This window comes from Pinus tabuliformis, chromosome Q (genome assembly GCF_031772625.1).
Source record: "Pinus tabuliformis cultivar Carrire ecotype Pingquan chromosome Q, CPIR1, whole genome shotgun sequence".
Lineage (NCBI taxonomy): Eukaryota > Viridiplantae > Streptophyta > Pinopsida > Pinales > Pinaceae > Pinus > Pinus tabuliformis.
Genome location: NC_142296.1, coordinates 551,973,952 through 551,998,234, shown reverse-complemented (window position 1 = coordinate 551,998,234; position 24,283 = coordinate 551,973,952).

The window sequence follows — 24,283 nt, the reverse complement described above, 5'->3', positions numbered from 1 at the left end:
ATATGTTCTTCACACGAACCCAGATCTATGTCACCTTTCCCATGGCTATGTGTCTCAAGAATTCCTTTCCTTCACTGAAGATTACAACATAACCACGGTCTTCTAAAAATGCAAAAAAGACAAGATTTTTCTTTAGGCCCGAAACGAACATGACATCCTTGAGCCCGGGGGGGGGGACCTGACTCCCTCTAAAAGGTGACTATACCAATCATGTTCACACCATACCTTCTGTCATCCCCCATCTCAATGTGTATCTACAAGTCTTTTTCCTCTAGGTCATTGTAAAATTCTATATTCCTTGTCATATGGAACAAGGCACCTAAGTCCAAGTACCACATGCTCCCCATCACTATATTGTCCATGCATGCAATGAGGTTAAAATGAAGCTCGAACTATGAAGCCAAAGCTTCACCTACTGATCCTCCTGAGGTCTTCTTGCTTGTCTTCTTGTGTGGACACTTCATTGCATAGTGCCCAAATTCATGATAGTGAAAACACTTGATTCTAGAAAAATCTTTCTTCTTACCCCCTTGACTAGATTCTGGTTTGGATTTGCATTTCTTCCCTTTTCCCTTCTTTGTCTTTCCATCCAAGGCACATTTTTCTTCATCCCCACCCTTCGATGAAGTCTCATCTTTGGTATTCTACCTAATTTCCTCCTGCACCAAGTTGGACCATAAATGCTCCCAAATCAATAGTTTCTCCCTCCCATTAACTGAATCTTGATAGTTATGCCAGCTCTTGGGAAGGCCCGGAAGAGCTAGAGCTACCAAGTCCTCTTCAGGGACATTAACACCGACCTTGCCAAGTTCATCACGACACTGTGTAAACTTTTTCAGATACTTCAAAATTATGTCATTCTTCTGCATCTTGATACTTTGAAGTTTATCCTTGAGTGCCAGCTTCTTGTGGTCACTACTATTCTCAAACAATTGTGTCAGTTCTTTCCACATTTTGAACAAAGTTTCTTTTTTGTGGAGATTTGAGATAATATGATCTCGTACTCCCTCCAAGATGATTCTCCTCGTCTTGACTACATCTTTCTTCCACTAAGAAAGGTTATGAGCATCAGATGCTTGAGGTTTTGCGACATATTTCTTGATGTATTCTAGCAACCCATTATCATCAAATACTGCCTCCATGCGGTCCTTTCATGCAACAAAATTTGAGGTGCCTTCCAAGGCATACTCTAGCCTTAGTCCATTGAAGGCCATCTTCTCAGCTTTGAAGAAATCGTGCTACACTAATCTTCAAATTCGAACCTATGAGACCCAACTTCAAATTTTCTGTTCTATTGTGAATCCAAATTTGATACCATGTAGAAATTAGGATGTAGATTCGAAACTGCTAATGAAATTTACTAAATCACAAGACTCAAAGCTACTCTACTGCTATGCAGAAGTTAATTCACAATCTAGAACACAAATCATAAACATTCAAAAGGAAACATTACACATGCACAAATATTTATCTAGGGGAAATAAACTTCTCAAAACCCCTTCCTATCCTGTATTTCATTAAAAAAATAATATAGATGAATACATATGTTGGTTCAAGCCCAAGCACAACCTACAAGTGTATAGTCTATCGATCTTCCTGACTGACCAACTTTGGCCAACACTTAGCCAATTTTTAAGCCCTTCAAGCTCCTATTTCCTTGTATTGTTCCTTGAGGAAATTATACCCTACTATTTAGGAAATTACCTCAATTGGATTGTGCAATTCCTCTAGGTTCTTCCTCTGATTGCATGCACCACCTGTATACTTTGGAATTGTCTGCAACTGATAGTACACTTCCTTGGAATCTCCATCTCAAATTGGTAACTTGAATTCTCTGCATGCATCAATTATTTTGGGTTGATTGATTAGTTAATTATTTTATCACTGAGTGTGGTGAAGTTATACTGCCACAACTTGACCTCCACTAGTTCCTCCAAAAGTTATAACTAGTTTAACTGACCATAACTCAATTTAACTGAAACATATTGCAACAAATTAGCAATCAATCATGCTGAACTGAACTCAAGCTTCCCCAACTCGAATTAACTGAGTTAACTAAGTGACAAGTGCCATGTCACCTCAGTTAACTACCTCCAATATTTATGTTGAAATGGAAATTCAAATTTTCTCTAGTTTGACCAAGGCAAAGTCAAATTGAGATTTTCTTGCTACATTTTCAACATTTTTAATTTAAATTTTGACACGTATTTATAGACAAATTAGATTTGTAAAACTTGTTGAAGAATAATATCCTAAAGAAAAGTTGTTGGGTTTTCTCCCATGTTTTCATTTCCCAGGGTAAAAATATTGTCTCTAATGTGCATGGTTTTCTTTCTATGATCTTTACTATTTCCACTACATTTACCATTGATATTTTCTATGTATAATTTCTCAATGATATCAATATCATGAGATAAATTGATTGAAGGCCATTAGGTAGTAATGATCAAATTAGAAAAATGTTTTCTAGTATGTACCTTGTAGAAAATTCAACATGGCTTACCTACAACTCTGGTCATGGCCATTTTCCCTTAAATTGATCCTTCCAGTAGTTATCTATTTATGAATGTAACCTACTCTCATCCCACTTGTGGGACCACATATCACACTGAGATGGGGGTTAAATCAATGTGAAAGCAATTTTACCATTTCATAAATTTTCATAAATAAATAATCATATTGCAATGAACCATAACCATAAGTATTATATTATCAAATAGAGTAGTGCATCATAAACCTACCATCACATCAAAAATACATTAAGAAGCCACCACATAAAAGAGACGAAAGATTTTACGTGGAAACTCATACAAGAGAAAACCACATATTCTTCTTCTTCAATTCATCAATTCATTACATATATTTGTAGACATCGATCTACATGAGGCACCCACCCCCAAAATATGTAAGTTTCTATTTACAGTAGGCTACAACCTAATTGAGACACCAACCTTGAAAGTGTGTAAGTGGCAAATCACTATAGGCTATAATTTGATTGAGGCACCAACCTCGATAGTGAGCAAGCTCCAACTTGATTGAGACACCAACCCCAGTGGAGTTACCCACCTCCTTCTTCAATTCCTTATGGACCTATTTTCAAAATATTTCAAACTGGATCCATTGTCATCATCAATCATTGAATCATCAGTAATGTCACAATTTGCAATGAAAACCTATAAGCATTTTCACTACAAAACTTGTCAAAATATGCAATCATTGTCACTGCAATACCTACAACCATTGTCACTAATAATCCACCATCATAATCCATAATCATTTCCACAAACTATCACATAGACCATTATCACTCGTTGTCGTGTTTTTTTCCACACTCTACCATACCCTATCAAAGCTCTACTTCAATTCATTCACTTATGACTGATCTCATAAACTATTCTTTCCATATGTCCAAAACCACTTCAACTTGCTTATAAATGCCCAAAAACACGAAATATATATTTTTATCATCAAATATATGTCAAAAATACATTTCATGCCTTTGGATGCATTCACCTTTAAACACTAATAACTGTGCAACTTTTGGATTTCAATTTGGCTCAAGAATGAGCTCAAAAACTCAAAATAACCATTTAAATTTATATAATTAATTAACCATTATAGAGAATGCCCTTTTCTGGGTGCATTAGACAAATTGGTCATACTCTGGCATTAATGCTACAAAATGTATGTCGCCAATTAGTTAATCATTCGACGAAATGATTTTCAATGAATAATAAAAATTATTTGACTTGATTACCATCGAGACTCGAACCAGGGTCTTGGTCAATCCATCACTGGTGCCCCACCAACTGAGCTACATGATGAACCTTGTAAACCATTACTTTCGACAATGTAATAATTTGACCCAAATGTGGAGTGAGGGTGTGGATTGACCTTACGTGCCAACATATATTACATTGTGTCAATCCTTATACAAACTTTGGTCTGATGTGTTTAGGGTCATGTGACAACCATATACCACACAAGATTGAGATAGTGAATCTTCATATAAGCCAATCAAACTCAACTCTGTGTCATACCTCGACTATGTCATAATCACATATCGAACTAGGGTAGAACTATGTAACACGAGATCCAACCATTAGAAAATAAAACCACGACCATATCACTTGTAACTAGATCAACCCTCAACAATCGACTATCCAACCAACCATATTATGATGTGTTGTTATAACCATACAAAACTCAAACTTCAACCATGATTTGTCAGAGTTTCTTTGCCATAGTTATAACCATAATAACTTGTTCACAAGAAATAATTCATGTAAGAGCTCTAGTCAAAAATCCATGTAATAAAACTTAGTAAAGGAAAAATAATAACCATGGTTACGAGACATGTCTTCCAAGATGAAAGTTGGGAAAAACATACAAGCGTGGGTGTTCATTTGGTTTATTATGGCTATGGAAATTGGCAAAGGTAATGGCTAAGGCTTTGGAAAGGCAGAGTGGCATTTATTGACATTTATTTATGAAAATAATGGAAAATAAGAGAAAAGGAAGGTGAAAGGTCATAGATTGCACGTGAGGAGGAAAATGAAGGAAAGTAATGGAAAAATGAATAAAATAGAGGCCTCATTAATAAAAAGGCTTCTGAGGATCAGTTCATGGCTTTTGTCAGTTTAGACTTTTGTTAGTTAAATTTTGGAGATCTCATTCTATTCTCTCTCTCTCTCTCTCTCATGCTCTTGGATACTTAGATTTTTCTTGGAGTACTCTTGGAGGAGTGTGTCATACTTGGGATTTGGAGCAAGAAGGTGAAGGAAGAATAGGAAAGTGCAAGAGGACATCAGGATCAATAGCTACAATGAGTTTTGATTGCAGGTACCGATTTGCGTGTATGGTTTCCTTACTAGTTTTGGCATGCATGACGTATTCATGTGCCTTCTTTCTCATGATCTGTCTTTGGGATGGAGGATTTCCTAGATTGAAATTGGTTTTTCCTAGCCTTTCCATTTCCTGGATAGGCATGGTGTTGTGGGATTCTTTCCCTTTTGTTTTTTGGTTTGTTCTCATGTTCCTTTGGATGTGGGTTGAGTTATTAGTTCTTGGATCCTTGACTGGACAAATGCTCTGGAACCCTATAACAACTTGGGTTGAGTTATTAGTCCTGGAGCCTTGGTTGGACAAATTCTATGGAGCCCTTGGTGGGTTGAGTTACTAGTCCTGGAGCCTTGGTTGGACAAACGCTCTGGAGCCCGACAACAATTGTGGGTTGAGTTACTAATCCTAGAGCCTTGGTTGGAAAAAATGCTCTGGAGCCCTGGATAACTTGGGTAGAGGCCAATCTGGTGATGGATAGTGATGTCCGACCATGAGGTCGAATCACTTGTTGAGGTTTGAGGCGGTTTCGCCTCTTGAAGCCCTGTTTTGATTTTCATGGATTTTTTTCTATGAGATCCCACATTCATGCCTGGAATATGGCACAAGGGTGATTGGCTTAAGAGAGATTTGGTTCAACCAATCTATGGTCAGGTGGAATGTGGAAGTCTCAAACCTCGTTGGCATTTGCATTCATAAATAGGAGCTCTCTTTCTCCCTATTATTTTATGGGTAAATATACTTGTTTATATGTGGCTTATATGGATATTATATCCTTGATATTTCTGTTGGTTATATGTTCATTATGAATGAGTTTTATGACAGTGAAAATGTATGGCGCTCATCATGTTTTAGTTAATCACTGAATGTAAAATGAATTAATGACTTAATATATAGTAATTTAGTTATTGTGATGGGGCGTCAATGTTTCTTAATGATTCTCAGATAAGTATGAGACCCCTATTGTCATATTTTTTGTTTACACCTGTAGAATGCATATTTGTGACATGTTTGATGAAATTCCTGTCATGGCTAGTAGGAGTCCATTCAAGTCCTTTTTCAAGTATTTACATTTGTATCATTGTTTTGATGTTACTTTTCATTTCTGGAAGTTTCATGGAGTTCTAGGCAGTGGCCTAAGTCCTGGCCCTAAAAGAGTGGTACAAAAGATGGAGTTTCTAGCACAAAACTACCTGGAAAAGTCCCCAGTTGCATGCATGCCTTGTTGTGGGAGAGACTGGAGGATCCCAGTCGCATGCATGTCCATGTCAAGGGAGTGAATGAGGCTTCAATGCAGCAAAATGCCAGTTTGTCTCAGGGGCTAGTCACCTGGATGGTATGGATGGCTCCTGGGGGTTCTGCTGTAGGTGTAGAAGGCTAAGTTGTTTGTGTTTTGTCGATTCCACTTCCTTAATTGATACATATGGATTTGAATCATATCATAGTAACCCTTCATCACATGTTTACCCCGATTGGCTAGTTACTTGGGTAGATGTGGGAGGAGGGGGTTATAGTTCACTTCAACAAAGACTTGGATTTCATTAAGCTACAAATGTTTTTGCTTGATCACTTCTTGCATTCAAAATGAGTAGTTGGGCATATAGTTATAATGGTATTGCTTTCCTAGTCTTATGGAGGTCTAACAATAGACTTGTGAATCGTTCCTATGTAATTAATCTGACTCACATCAATATATGTGCCATATACCCTGGGGATATGCCCTACCATGTGACCTTATATTTGTTTAATTTCTTAGTTTCAGTCCAGACGCCATATAACTGAGAGATAGCCCTTATCATGTGACCATACTGTTTCTAACACTTAGCTTAGCTCCTTAAACTTGATGCCTTGGTCCCATGTGACTAGGTCCCTTGGGGTCCTTGGTCATCTATATGATGATGTCAACATGACATCATCATTCCATGTGGCAATTCATGAGGGGTGCAATGTGTCACCCATTTTCAGCCTTTCTGCCAACCAAAATGTGTACTTTGACCTTGCCACATGGCAACTTCCAGTGATGCCACTTGATATTACTGACATTATCATATGATGTGTTGTGCCACATGTATAGGCAGCCTATAATCTTCTACCACGTGTCTGAGCTGCCAAATCATCACATCGAGCCAATTAGTGTGTGCCATGTGTAAATCAAAACGGGCCACTCTACATTCTCCATGTGTCTACCAAGTCATCAAAATGAGCTACTCCAAGCTTGCCATGTGTCTACCAAATTACCAGAATAAGCCATTGTGGGCTTGCCAAGTGTCTTCCCAATCACCAAAATGAGCCACTCGGGGCTCTTCATGTGTCTTCCCGGTCACCAAAACGAGCCACTCCGAGCTCACCATGTGTTTGTCTGGTGGAACCATTGTGGTGGGTTGGAGACTATTTAATTATCGTGCAGGTTATCATACTTTACCTCGATCAGGTCTTTGTCTAGTTGTGGCATGCGTATGATCAATGTAGAGTTGCATGTTGTTTAACATTATTAACATTCATGCATGTATGCCTTCTATCCATTGTTGATATGAGCCATTAAACCATAATTCCATCATAAATATGCACACTTGTTAATGTATTAATATTTTGGGTTTTGCTAAATAGCCTTTGGGTTCTTAATCACTACTAAACTTCAAATGGCCATAACCTTTCATCCATGAGGATTGTTTCAAACTAGGATATATCGTTGGAAAGGTATCGATGAGACTTACCCAACCATATTTTTTGTACAATCATTAGGACATCATAATATTGTCAAAAACTCAATAAAATTCAAACTCCTTTTAATCATCTAATGAGGGTACATAATATATCCATATGCCATATTTCTTCCTTTGCCTCATAAATGATATAATTGCAATCTTGGACATTCCCTTTTACATCAATGGCAATACAATGTATAATAGACCAATCAAATGTTTATTATTACAAGATAAAACTTTGCAATTAAGGCAAACAAGGACAAGGGATGAAGACAATGCAATCTATACCAATGGTTATTTAGGAAAAAATAGAGGAAATATTGATGATTTAAATAATAACAACTTATAATTCATTGTAAATGCCACAATTTACGACTTGTATAGGTCCCAAAAATGCTAGTAGGACCACACTAGTCAATTCAATATTAGGTGAAAATCTTAGAGTTGTGGGATTCACTACACACATCATGATAAGCACTCCTTATAGGTTTAGGGATGATATAATTGTAGTTGATTTTCTTGACACTTATGAGGATGGAGATAAAGCTCATTTTTCTAATATATGGGAAGAAAAATTCCAAGAGTTGATAGAAATTCTTTAAACTGTCAAGTTCAAATGGTTGTCTTCTGCATAGTTTAATAGAGCATATGGTGTCATACTCTACAAGATGTCACCCATCACTATTTCATCTATAGTTTTTGTATTCTATGAGATAATAGGTGATCCATTGTTAACTTCCCCAACCATATTTACAATACTTGCAACATTCTAGGTAATACAATAACTAGTGAAAATTATACCTAGTATATTATCTATATTGCAGGTTAAAGTCTTCCTAAATCACTTGGACAAATTCTTACATGATGACAAGCTAAGACCATATGCTATAGGAGGAAATCAATCATTAGATCCCTGTATACTATTGAAGTTCATCATGGTATACTCAACTAGGATCCAGAGTCTTCATTTCTAACATTGAAGAGAACCAATCTAATATTTAAAAAGGGGGAAAGATAACAATTCGTTTCTCAATGGGATATAAAAAATTCGATTATATATATATATATATATATATATATATATATATATATATATATATATATATATATATATATATAATTCTTTGAGAAATCCCAAAATTTTTAAGCTATGTAGGATGAACATAAACTATTCTTGAGAAATAATTATCATTTCATAATTCAACAAAATTTTGTTCTATAGGACACAAGGGACTCCTATGCATCCCTAGCATGTTCATGTTTCCCTTGAGGGATGCACATACATCTTACTATTTTCATTACAATATTGTTAAGCGATCTTGTTTTTGTTATTGCACATTGTTAACACCATATGGCCCTAAAGGTCCTAGTTTTCAAGCTTGGCTTTGATACCAAATGTAGCCATACTATCCATGAAATACTAAAAAATGTTTTATTTAAATATTATTTTGCACTCAAAGGATCTTAACTTGAGTGGTTTGGCAAAGAATTTGTTTCCCCAAATGTGTGTGTTTAAGTCTCTAGAGGCATGTTGTAATTGGACCATTTGTGGCATTTATGGAATAATTGTATCTAGTGTGATAGTGGTAGCCAATCTTCCGAAGTTACCGATTCTCCATAAATTCTCATTTTGGATTAAAAAAAAAATATTATGTTGATTTTCAAATGGTATAATATGCAACATAACCATAATTGTTTTACATTTCCCAAGTGATAATTCCATTGAATTTATATACTTTTTTCGGGCTAAGTTTAAGTAAGAAATTAGTAGCATCATATCTTATTTATAAATGTAAATGTTTAAATAGAAACATAATGAAGTACTAAGGAAAATACCTCCTCCTTGGTTGAATTTTATCAATTGTAGGGTAGCCTAGCAAGAAGTAAGGGGATGCCTCCAAAGCCTTCTTTTACCACTTGCCTAGAGTGTAACAAACTTACCCTCCCAACGAACCATCAACCTAGCTGACTTCCTAGCTCTAGAAACCCTTTAGTTTGTTGGCCTTTGATATTCGTGATTCCAAGAACAACAATGCACATATACTCTAAGAATTTTATTAGAAGAAAATTGTTTTTCCAAGAATAATCCAATCTATCAACACGCTCCAACCTCTCATCCACTTTTTTTCCTCCCTCAATGAAAATTCTTCCTCTCTATTAATCAAATTTCCATGCATAGTCTCTAAGTATCCTCAACCATCCTCATTAATAGTCATCAACCTCCCCTTCAATAATTTTGGGAACATAGTTAAAAAATTAAATGACCTACATAAAATAAAAATAAAATATAATGCAAAATCCTTCTTCTCATGCTAACTTATAAATGAAATTTGACAATTTTCCCCAAAATTTATGACAACCCACCATACCCATGTAATTCATCATTCCAATCAATAATGGAAGTCAATGAGGAAATTTGATGCTACTGGATATTTATGCATGCAATATAGTTTACAAAATCATTAAACCATTAATTAAATAATTAATAACCTAGTTTAGTAAGCAATACATCCAGTAATTGTACTAGTATACATGTGCATGGTATGTATAAGTGGCTAGTGTACACATAGCTTGCACATTTACTAGTGATAAAAAATCACAACCTCTAGTGCATAGTTCCTATATAATCACAACAAAGCAAGCAAGACAACAAATGAAGTAAATGAATAATTCAATGATCTTAACTAAAAAATTAAAATAATTCATTGGTAATTGATCGTAACACTTAAATATCAAAAGGAAAACAAAACATTTTTTCTAAACATGATTGAAACCAAATGAGGAACCAAGAGTGGCACATCTAATCCCCAAGTAGCATTATCAACTAGCTTCAAATCATCCTTCCTCCCTAACCTACTTTTATCTTACACATACTATCCTTTCCTTTGTTAGACTATGTTATAGTGTCAACTGCATTGACCTAACCCCATATAGAAATCATAGGCATAAGTTTCAACTATCTCTCCTAAGCTTCCCTAGCACGCAATTTGTAGTCAATATCACACATCTAAGAGAGCATGGCTTAATGTAGCCCTCCTACGATTCCAAGTTTTCGAGCATAAATGGTGGCTAATACCTCCACCTCTCATAATAAAACTAGGGTCAATAGAATACCAAGTGGGTAGTACCTCCACCCTTCCTAATAAAACTAGGATCAACACCTTATATTGAGACATACTATGCAACTGTTATTCTTTGAGTCATGCCATCAAACAAATACTTTGGGCAAAATGTGCATAATGTCAAAACCAAACTCACCACATATCATAATAGTTTTCGAAATTAGAAATTAAAGCATATGTAAAATTTATATTATGCTCTATCTCCTTGATCTCTACAACATCCAAGTTACCTTAGCACTACATTCATTTGATTATTACATGCCTTATCAACTTGAAGGTTAACTTATCAATGGCTTATCTCTATGCATATGCATCATAAATATCCCATGAGAATACATATGTATTGACAATGAATTAAGAATTGTATGTTTACTTATATCATGCCTCACATTTGTCATACACTATTCCAAAATAGTTTTGAACTAGTATCCTAGTACCCAAATTACACTTTTTTAATTTGCATGTTTAAATAAATCACATAACTATCATTGTCATGAATCTTTTACAACAAAAATAATATTATGCAATACATAAATAAGTCGAGATGTACACATCTCAAATGTCAATATTACTCTAATTAAGTGCAAATAGATACTAAGCAATGAATTACTAAGATGAGAAAAATATAAATCCTAATTGTGTTGGGCCAAAATCTAGGGTGCTAAATGGGGAGTGGGTGGGGGCATTTTGCAAGGGTTGTGGCACAATACATATTGCTCATATAATATATCAAATTGTATTCTTGGAAATTGTCTATCAAATGGCATTGGTTTGGTTACAATTTAGATATTTTTTAAAAACACATTTGTTCTATAATATCGACAACCATCCCCAAAAGGCGTTAACAAAAGGAATTTCAAACTACAATATCTCTTTTGTCCAACCTTTGATTTGAGAAATTGTTTATTTTTATCTGATGAATTTATATTTGCAATTGATTTCTAAAAATTCTTCTTAGGAATCTTCAAAAATCAATTTGAGTGTTTTGGCTCCAAAGCTACAAAAAAATGAAAGAGAAAATTTGGTAAATTAGCTCAAGAAAGTGTTATATTACCACTTGTTCCTTAGCACATATAATATTGGAAAATCAAATATTCAAGAAAACATTTTTATTTCATCAATCATGACCCTTGAGGTAGGGAAAAACTAGATATTGATTATTTTATGGAATGATCAACTCTTATTCACTCACCTCTTCAAGGATGTAACATCATAATACCCTAAACTCGTACAATAATATTCAAGTGCATCACTACATAAGGAGGACTCCATCCTTACAAAATTACATAGAAAACCATTACCATACCCATATTCTAACTAGCTAATGGGCCTCCTTTAATGAGGCCATATACTTAGTGGCATTGTTCCACCATGTTTTTGAGATGCATGAGCACATGAGTGGAAAAATACACATGGTAATGTGTGGGATCCACTGTCAAATCTTAGAGAAATTGGTGGAAGATGGGAGGACATGAAAGTCCTTAGAAGTTATAAAAACACAAATAAAAATGATAAAATCCCAGTGATAATAATTTGCCCATGTAAATTTATCATTGTGCAACGTAAATATTCCATGTAAATTCAACATTGTGCAATATAAATACTAAATAGTAAAAAAAAATTAACCAATGCAAATTCATCAATGAACACTTTTTGGGAAACTTGCTATTAATTTTTATCTACAAAACAAAAAGTCCTAACTACTATGTTGTAATTAAATAAAAAATACATACCAATGCATTAAATAAAAGATACGTACCAATGCATTTAATTATATATCAATGTATTAAAGATAGACTAGGGAAAGAGGAAAGATATAAATAAATAACACAAACTTGAGACGAAAAAAAGAAGCCAACCAGTGGAATGAACTTGAAAAATAGGGAATCTAAATCTTAATAAGTCTTTTTCTTTCCTTTTCTAACTCTTCACTCCTATATGATATGTATTTAAATTTTCCTTTATAATTTTCACATTTGTCTTTTTCTAATTTTATTTTTAAATTATAGACAAAATAATCAACTAGAAATGCCTATATGATTTGTATTTAAATTTTCTTTTATCCTCTTCACATTTGTTTTTTTCTATTTTAATTTTTAAATTATAGACAAAATAATCAACTAGAGATCACGTTAGGAACACCTAAACACTTTCATGGCAAAACTCTCCCCTGCCCCATTTTGATAATAATACAATATGGCATCCCATCTAAATACAAAGATAAGAAACATGTAGTTTAATGATGCTTCAAATTGGTCCATAAAATAATGGAAATTTTGGCTTATAAAATTTGGGAGAAATTTTGGAAAATTTGGATTACAACTATTAAGTTTCAAGATTTTGAGCATCGGAGGTGTTTTTTATGGTGCTAAATCTATTTCCACCATAAAAAATAAGATTCAAATTTTGGCATATAAAATTTTGTTGAAATTTTGGGAAATTTGGATTACAACTATCAAGTTTCAAGATTTTGTACATCTCAGGTGTTTTTGATGGTGCTAAATCTATTTCTACCATCAAAAATAAGATTCACACACTCTTACTACCAAATTTTTTAAAGAAAAAATAACGAAATTCCAACAAATTTTTACCATCTAGACAAATTTACCGCTAGGTAAACAACGCCTTACTTTTATTCGAAACACAACCTACCTATACCGACGAATCCTTCTAAAGCAAATGCAAAGTCAAGAGTTTTCCACATCAATGGAGTACAGTTCGGCTTGCGCTATTAAATGTGTTTAAATATTTATCCATCGATGGCGATTAAACTCAGTCAACCTGATGCGACAATTAAAGCTAAGCAACAATTAATGTTAGAAACTGAATTAATTAAGTACTCAATGTGGAATCACAAATTGACAGCAAAGATTAGATGCTCTGTTGTACTATCTTAATGAAATCAGTGTTACCTTAATGTCTTTTAATTTCTCAGTTGTGGTTGTGGTGAATTTAGTACGGCAGTTTTTATTTCGTAAACCATAGCAATATTAATGCGGTCTGACATGGGGCTGATATAAGATGATATAACATGCGACGCAGTGATGAGAAAGAAAAAAATAACAACGTGTTGTATCGTCTTATATCAGCCTATGTCAGACCGCATTAATATTGCTATGGTCTATGAAATAAGAAATGCATTTAGTACACGTAGCTGCGTAGACTATAGGGGAGTTTAGGACACCACGGTGGGTTGCATCAAATTATTCATAGCTGCCCTCGATTTTCTTTTATCTATTTGTATAATTTAATGCTTTGACTGGATTTTTGCGCAGCATTAATAATTTTATGGAGATTTAATGCCACCAAACCAACTTTAGATCTCAATCTTATGACACCTAACCCATGCCTTCTGGAAGCTAGACACAATCTGCGCGGTCTAACTCGTTAACATTTTGGTTTTTTTCGTAGTTGGTTTTTAATTAGTTTTGTTTTTTTAATTAAATTATGGATTTTATTCTTAAATGTAATCATGCTTCTTTTTCTTTTTTCTTTAATGAATTTATAATATTTAAATATTTCAAAAGTTAAAAAAATATATCTTAGAAACATAATCAAAATAATAAAACATTACTCTTTCACCGACAAATTTGTATCACTAAGCCTAACCATATTCTTCACCATTATTTTAACTCTAACTATATAAATAAACCAACTAGGCCCATTTTATTGAACATGATGTTACAACTTTAAAAGGAAAAGTGACAAAAAGTCTCTTGATTACAAATCTATACAAATGTCCATATTACATTGCATGACATGGATAGAATCTTGGGAACCTAATAAGTGTGGAGCTTTGCTTTGGAACCCTCTATCTCACCGACTCAAAATAAAAAAGTCACAAGAAAAAGGCAACATCAATACAGTTGCCAATAATATTGTTTGGTTATGGTAGGTCTTAATTCTTATTAGCTACAAAATTAAAGAAAACAAGTACCTCTAGCAAACATTGTTCTTTGAGAAACATGGTAGGTTCATAGAAGTTAAGTCCGTGAAAACAAAAATGAGATGCCAAAGTTCACGGGAGATTGCATTTTGACTTCCTCATTAGAACAAAAAAGTAGAAGTGAAGAAATCCATGTGACCTAGATATCCCTTACAATTCTATAAAATTGAAACTACAGATGACTTGAACTTGCTTATAGAAAGAGTGGAGAAAGTGCTCAAGTATAAAAGCGTAAGACTATTTGCAGTATTGTAACAATGAACTTATATTTATGGAATATTGTCAAATTCTAAAATCAGAATAGGCCATTTTCAAACAAATATTGCAAGCAGACAACTTATCTGACCCAAGAGTAAGATGGTGAGTATCCCAACACATCATATCAATGGTGTTCACGAACATCACCATGAGAGAATGTTTCAGATGACATTGATATAATAACAAATTACACTTTATTATATAAAGTATTTGTCCCTAGAATTGGAGATTCTTGTGTTTTTGGTTCTCTCTCCACTTGAATTTCAAGAATATGATGGTTGATTTGCTCCAAATGTTTACACAAAAAAGATTCACTTCCATGTGTTTTTTGGGAGGGTTTTCTTTCCTAATTGATGACTAGGATCTAGTTTATGGTCACCAGAGGTTGGAAAAAATAAAAGACATGTATTTTTTTAAGGCATTCCTTCCTTGATTGAGTAGAATTTGATTTATGGTCACAAAAGGCTGGTAAAAATAAAATATGTGTATTTTTTTTTGAGGCATTCCTTCCTTGATTGAGTAGAATCTTGATTATGGTCACCGAAGGCTGTAAAAGATAAAAGACTTTATTAGCATTTCCTGCATCTGACAGGCACCAAGTAATCTGATAGAAGTGCCACTGATTTTTCACTAGAGCTTGCTAGCCTAGAGTTTATATTATGAAGATGATCTCGTTTCTAAATATGATCATTATGCATATTGCTTCATCTATTACAATGGCATGAACAAGTTGTCCTTTAAATACCGTAGATTTTCTACATTTCTTAAAGAGTGTCAGTTTTGTATAGATTTTAACATTTTGGATGACATAATCCTTTGTTTCTATATAATACTGCATTGAAAGGGTTTATTTTGATGGTAGAGTGACAAACAATATTATCTTAATATTCAACTAGATGCAACCACTTCATTTATTTAGTTTGTTCAATATATGTGGACATTCATCCACTCGCACACTTGAAGGCAGTGATTAATCACTTTGGCCATATTATATATAGAGAGAGACAATAATCAATCAATTAATTATATTTATTTTTTAAAAGTGATTTTTGTTAATTTGAAAAGATTTTGTTAAAAATGATTTACAAAATTAGAGTGATAGTTACTAATTATTATAAATATATGTTTGAAGAATAAATGAATAATTAAATATAAATATAGATTGTAGATTTGGTAGTCAAAAGAATTAAACGAATATACTTAGTTTATTTTGATAGTAAAGTGAATAACAATATTATCTCCATATTCAAATAGATGCAACCACTTCATTTATTTATTTTGCTCAGTATATGTTGACATCCATGACCCATGATATATATATATATATAGATAGATAGATAGATATTTAGATATTCCTCATAATAACCCATAACTATGACTTTAATTTTATAAATCACTTTCAATTTATATATATATCTATATATATATATATATATCTATATATATATATATATATATATATATATATATATATATATATATATATATATATAAATTGAAAGTGATGGGTTATTATGAGGAATAAATGAATAGCTAAACTTATAAATATAAATTGTAGACTTGGTAATCAAAAGAATAAAATGAACCTACTTGGTTTAAAAATGATGGACAATTATAAATATATTCCTCTCAAAGAGTACCAAGGTTGTGGTTAAGTCCTTAGACAATTCTTCCCGATTCTATTTTGGAGATTAGGTTAGAGAAGCTCATGATAAAGAATAGTTTTCACCCATTTTGCATTGACAAGTGTCACATTCTGGTGAAAATAGCTTAATATAAAACTTCAGTTTTTGCCAAAAAAGTTAGACAATATATTCTTGTAGGCTTTATGGAAATACACGTGACCAATAGAGGGTGATTAAGTCCCATGTTCAAGAGCTTATAATTGTATAGGCAGAGACCCGTCGGATCTAGATACAACTTTTGAAGACAATAACACCTTTAGCAACACTCCAATGTTGGCTCTTTTTCCCATAACTAATTTCTCTTTAAATTTGGGTTGAAGTGGGATTATTTATATGGTTTGTGAGGAGGCTTCATAATCAAGTAGGTTTATTAATTGGTCTTAAAAAATGAAAAATTAAAGGTGGATGGTTCATCTTACTAGGATAAAACATATACAAACACAATCTCTTACTCAACTTTTTATTCATGATCTCAAAACCAAAGGTTTGACAAGTGAGTCTATCCATTTACGCTGCTTCTCCAATATTGTACCTTGCATTCATAAGTGCTTCAAGTTGAGGTTGTCAATGTGGATAACAAACCTATTATTGAGGAGGATGACTTGATATCACTCATTACTATATAAGATATGATTGATATTTTTTTGTTGTATGTGGATATTTATTGTTCTCCATTGTTCAACTTCATTGGTTCAAAGGCGATGAGTCTATCACCTTGTAAAAGTGTTACATCAGGTCCAACCCTAGAAGCATCACAATCAATGATGAAGGGGAAAGTTAAAACATGAATAATTAGCACGAGGGTAGAATAAATGGCTTTTTTCAAACCATCAAAACCTTTATGTACCTAAATTGATGAAGAAGGGAATACTTCTTTGGCAAGTGAGTTAGTTCCCAAGCAATAGTGGAGAAGTCACTTATAAATCAATGGTTGAAGCAAAGAAAACCAAATAATTCATGAATCTTCTGTAATAGACATCAATTCTTCAATTACTGTAATATTTGTAAGTTAAATATGAACACCCTCTAAAAATATAGTGTGGTCATTGTATTCTATGTATGGCTTGGAAAAATTACATTTAGATTCAAATCAAATCACTAGCATGCCCAATTTCTCTATAAAAAAAGTCTAATGTTATAGTATAGATGGCTATATCATTAAAAAGGTTTAGGGAAAACATTTGGAGATACTTACCAAACACTTTGTTCATTGAGATTTAAAATGGTTTTAGACTATGTAGATGTTAAATGGCATCAATAGGAGTTAGTAATGACCTTATTAATATTTTAAGTAAGTCTTATGTTGGTCATGGAGTTGTATAATTTTTTATAATAGAGAAAAGAAAGGTTAATATTAGAAATAATCTAGCCCCATATAATCCATTGATTCATCACCTAGAGGAACCAAGAATTGATTTTTATACAGTAGTCTAATTGATTTCTCTAAAATCAACGTAGTGAAAATAAAAGCCATACTTTTTGCACAAATTTTCCAAACTAGACCTGAACAAGTTATATGGTTCAAATGGAACCCTATTTATCTCTCCAAGGAATTATTAGTAACTTGAAAAAACATATAGTGGGTGAATTATACTCGAATTCGTAGCATTGGCAATGGTGATAATAACATAAGAAGTCATATGGGGGTTACATTGCCTATACCCAATTTGTGAAGGTCATCTATAATTACTTTGAAGCATATATGCATTATTTTGAAAGTTTGACCAAGTTATGCCAAATAAGAATGGTTGAATAATTTATAGTGGCCTTCGAGTAATTGGAAATCCACAAAGAGGACATGTTAGATTCATTTTTCAAATAATGTTTTATTATTGGTTTCAAAGAGGAAATTCAAGCACAGGTCTTTATGGTTCACCCCGCTACTTGGAGGAGGCCTCCTAGAAAGTTAGAGATGTGTTAATAGCAGTAAAAACACAAACCAAAGTACCTCCTTTTATTCCTCAACCACATATCCATCTAACCCCTACCTCCTCCCCTTATTATTCCTTAATTACATATCCACATGTTGCCTTGGGAAGAAGTAGTAGAATTCCAATGCCTCAAACTTTGGTATAATTGTGAAAAGAGGTATTTCAAAGGGCATAAATGTAGAGACAAATTATTTCAAATTTATTTGTTTCAAGCTAACTACTAAGAGGAAAATTTCGAGGATACGACTCTCAAATTGGAATTGGTGGACCCCATACCCCCTCCTTGGGAAGAATGTACCCTAGAGCCTCCTCGAGAGGAACCAAAAATTTCCATCCATGCTTTATCATGGATTTAAGCTCCCCAAACCTTGAAGTTGATTGGCTACATCAAGCACCAAAATTTGATTGTCTTAGTTGATAGTCACAATTCCCAAAATTTTGTTCATAAGTAATCGACAGAAAAAACTCATTGTTATGTTCATGTGGTGCACAATTTCAAAGTATGATAGCTCATGGTGGTATGATGAAATGTGGTGCAAAATGTGAGAATGTGAAAATTCAAATGAGGGAATATTCTCAAACACGACAATATTTCTACTAAAATCGGTAGGTTTGATTTAGTGCTTGAAGTTGAATGATTACAAACATTGGGTTTAGTTACCATGGATTTCCAGGAATTATACAAGAACTTTACTAAGGAGGGCCATCAACATGCCCTCAAGCGGATCAAGTCCAACTCATTAGGAATTATCAATTCTTGTTATATGGAAAATATTTGAAGAAATATCACTCACACATTATTTCTCAATCCAATGCTATTCAAGTTTTGGATAGCCTAGGAAATTCACCATGATTTACAAATAATCCTAACTAAGAATAATCAAGTATTTAAAACAACCAATCGCTTACCACCATAAATTGTTGATTATGATTATGGTATTCCCTTAATTCTAGGGAAAAAACTACCCAATGTGCATCCTTGTAGTCACCCTTTTGCACAAAAAATGAAATTAAAAGGTTTGTTTAGGAATTGTTGGAGGTTGGTGTCATACGTCCCAACACTAGTCCTTTTTCCTCTCCCATGGTCATGGTACTGAAGAAAGAAGACAATTGACACATGTGTCTTGACTTCCTTGCTATTAACAAGTTGACCATGAAAGATAAAGTTCCCATCCTAATTATTGATGATCTCTTGGATGAGCTTCACGTCGCCAAGTTTTTTACTAAACTAGATCTTCATTCAAGCTACCACCAAATATAAATGAAGGAGGTGGGTGTTTCTAAGATCAATTTCAGACACATTAAGGATATTATGAGTCTTAAATTGCGTTGTTTGGTCTTCATAATGCCCCTTCCAACTTCCAGAGACTCATGAAATTTTTTTATTTGCCCTTCCTATGCAATTTTTTCCTGGTATTGTACAATGATATCTTGATTTATAACAAAACATGGGAAGCATGTGTAGAGCATGTTGATAAAACCCTCCAACTATTTTAAGATAACTAATTGTTCCTTAAAAATTTTGAATATGTTTTGTTGGAAAGTGTAACTAGGTTCAGTCTTCATAATGTCTAATGTAATCATGATTTTATCTATTTGATGAAAAGAGAAAAAGAAATTTTATTATTATTGTTTTGAAGCATGGGTTTCATGTTCAAGGTCATTTTATTTATAGGTCAAGCACCCATTAAGTTCTTCTAGGACTTTGTCATAAAGTCTAGGAGTCAATTGAGTCATTGTTATATGTAAGACCGCTTTGGGAATATTGTATTATGTAAAAGAAATTTATTTGAATCGTAAAAGACCCTCCAAGACAAGTCAACCTAGCTGCAACAAGTTGACCTACATGAAAGATCAAGTCGGCCTCATACCCTAGAAAGCTTATATATAAGAGGAATTTGACCTCATTTGAAGAACACACACAACACATACAAAGAAGAAAGAAAGAAGATTGATCTTACAAGAAGTCCTAAGGAAAGCAAAGTTCAAGAAGGAAGCTAGAGTCAAATTTTTTGGGTCTTTCTCTCTCTCTCATGTGCAACGAAATTCTGAAAAATTTGGGATTGAAGTTTCAAAGGATCAAATTGCTGGAAAATTTATTGGAATTTAATTTGTTGGAAATGTTGTTGGGGTCGAAGTTGTTGGAAAATTTGTTGGGGTCAAAGTTGTTGGAAACGTTGTTGGGTCAAAGTTACTGGAAAAGTTCTTGAGGTCAAAGTTGCTAAAGAAGTTGTTGGAAGGTCAAAGTTTGTTGATGTAAGTTGTGTAATGAAAGCTCATCATTAAGGAAGGTTGACTCGGTCTTAGAGGGGTCTTTGTCAAGGGTCATAGGTCTTGGAATTCATCATCTAAGCATTCTATAAGAAGAGAAGAATCTTGTGGGTTTTCCTCTAAAGAGGAGAGGTTTTGGCCTTGGCTAGCAGCCTATATTTGTGTCCTATTGTCACATTGATCTTCATTGTTTGATGGTATGTTATGAAACCAGCTCACAAAAAGATAGAAAAGATAGATCAACGCCTTAGAATTCAGCCTCTTCGAGGGGGCAACCTCCTTTACATTACATAAATGAACAATTCTTGGATGATACAAATGAAAAGACCTCCTTTCTATATATAGGAGTCAAAGTAGTCATAATATAATCAGAGCCGACATAACAATAATAATGTAAGGGCACAATAATAACAATAGTGGGCTTCTATGAGGCACAATAGTAACAATATGGACACTACATGGGTACATCACTATAATAAGGGGGTTGTGCTAATAACAATAAGGGGTTACACTAGTAGTATAGGGGCCTAACATGCCCCTCTCCTTCAAAAAGTGTTGTCCTCAACGCTTGAGTAGTTCTTGATGCTTCTGTATAAAATACTTGTCCTCCCATGTGGAATCTTTAGCGGGTAAGTTCTTCCACTTGATGAGATACTTTGAAATTGATCGATTTCATAGCTGTCGAGTTCTTGTTTCTGTGACTGCTCCAGGTTCCAATATGATTTTTCCTTCCTCTTCAATTTCTGGCAATATCGTTTGAATTGGGATCTTTTGCAACTTTTGAATAAATGGCCATAGTTCTTCCTTCTTCCATTCATCCCTTGCTTCATTTATCCAATCTGGTTGGATAATAGAAATAGCACAAAACAATGCTTCCACATCCTCATTCTTTCTTGAGAGTGCATCTGCGATAAAATTTTGCTTCCATTTTCTATAGATGATGTCAAAGTCATAACCCAACATATTTGTGACACATTTTTTCTGTTCTTCTAAAGACAATACTAAAAAGTATTTAAGACTATCATGATCCATTTTTACCTTGAAGTGTCTTCCCATTCGGTAAGGTCGCCATTTTTTAAGCGCATGTAGTATTGCCAACATTTCCTTCTCATAAATAGCTTGCTTGAGATGTAGCATTAAAAATACCCAATCATCTACATCAAAACATTTTTCACTACGATGTTGATCTACTTGTTGTTTCATTCGATTTTGCACCAAAGTGGCGTTATCCTTTAAAAGTTGGAGAACTTGTTGTTGATGCTCGATGTGATATTTCACTGCTTGAACCTTTTTCTTCTTGATATGTCCTTCTATCTTTAGAGTTTGAGGAGTGGTAATTTATTCCAATCCTTTACAAGATATGGTTGGATTCATTTCTTGATGCTCGATGTGATCTTTCACTTCTTGATATGTCCTTCTATCTTGATAGTTTGAGGAGTGGTAATTCTGACCAATGAATTACAAGATATGGTTGGATTCATTTCTTCTTTCTCGATGTGATCTTTCACTTCTTGCACCTTTTTCTTCTTGATATGTCGTTCTATCTTGAGAGTTTGAGGAGTGGTAATTCTTGCCAATGCTTTACAAGATATGGTTTGATTCATTTTTTCTTTCTCTGGGTTTGGGTCCTGGCGTATATCCTCTTCTTTTGATGTTTCTTGATCCTTTTCTTCCTCCTCTTCATACTCTATGTAAAATAATTTCTTCTCAACACACTTATGACCTTTAGTGCATTTGTTATCACAAATGTAACAAAGCCCTTTTTCTCTTTTTTCTTCCAATTGTTGTGGTGTAACCCTTGTAGGTTGTGGAAGGCTAGGAGAAACAACACTTCCATCTTTATAGTTGTGAGGGGTAGACTTCCTTGTTGCCATAATTTTACTTTCCACTATGTCACAAAGCCCTTTTACTCTTTCCAATTTTTGTGGTGTTGCTCTAAAGAAGGTGTTTCTGTTTGTATCTTCATAATATGCTATCATTTCCTCCGTGAGAATTGACCACATAACAAGTTGTTTACGAGAACAAAGCCCTTTATACCATAAAAATTGACCCGGTTCTAAATATGAAGATGCAATACATACCTTTTGTAACTTTGGTACACCATGTAGATCAAAATATTGCTCCATCTGAAGTATCCAATTTACCAGATCCTTGCCATCAAACTTCCTCATATCGCCTTTTCTTGATTTTAGGAGCTCGATCTTGAAATGACTATAATTGTCTGAAATTTCGATCTGTAGTAGCCCTCTGTGTCCTCTTTCCAATGCCACCAGTGTGATCCAAATTGGATTCTCCAAGGGAGAGTTATGCACAATCTCCCAAGATGACCCGATTATAGACCTTTCTAGAAGAGCGAACTTGTATGAAGTGCCACATGTCACTATTTCAACCTTTGGCTCTGAAAAATATATACAAGAAACTACAGTCCATCCTCTTTCAGTACCTTCTTACAAAATTTCAATCCTATGCTCAGAGAGAAAGTGATGACGATTTCCCGAGGTCACCTATTTGGAATGTAATTCAGGAGTCTTCAAAAAGACCAACTTCCTCAGATCATATCTCCGCAAATATAGCGCGAAAAGCTCTGAAATTCGGACCCAAGGTTCAGTGTGATTTTGTCTCAAATGGGTTTTTTTTTCGCTTCTGAAACATCGCAGAAAAAAATTATAGCGAAAATGCCATGATGACTTATTTGGAGCAGCGAAACCCTAGAATCCAAACCTCTGATACCAAATGTTATGAAACCAGCTCACAAAAATATAGAAAAGATAGATCAACGCCTTAGAATTCAGCCTCTTCGAGGGGGCAACCTCCTTTACATTACATAAATGAACAATTCTTGGATGATACAAATGAAAAGACCTCCTTTCTATATATAGGAGTCTAAGGAGTCATAATATAATCAGAGCTGGCATAACAATAATAATGTAAGGGAACAGTAATAACAATAGTGGGCTTCTATGGGGCACAATAGTAACAATATGGGCACTACATGGGTACATCACTATAATAAGGGGGTTGTGCTAATAACAACAAGGGGTTACACTAGTAGTATAGGGGCCTAACATGCCCCTCTCCTTCAAAAAGTGTTGTCCTCAACGCTTGAGTAGTTCTTGATTCTTCTGTATAAAATTCTTGTCCTCCCATGTGGAATCTTCAGCGGGTAAGTTCTTCCACTTAATGAGATACTCTGAAATTGATCGATTTCATAGCTATCAGGTTCTTGTTTCTGTGACTGCTCCAGGTTCCAATTTCATTTTTCCTTCCTCTTCAATTTCTGGCAATATCGTTTGAATTGGGATCTTTTGCAACTTTTGAATAAGTGGCCATACTTCTTCTTCCTTCTTCCATTCATCCCTTGCTTCGTTTATCCAATCTAGTTGGATAATAGAAATAGCACAAAACAATGCTTCCACATCCTCATCCTTTCTTGAGAGTGCATCTGCAATAAAATTTTGCGTCCATTTTCTATAGATGATGTCAAAGTCATAACCCAACATATTTGAGACACATTTTTTCTGTTCTT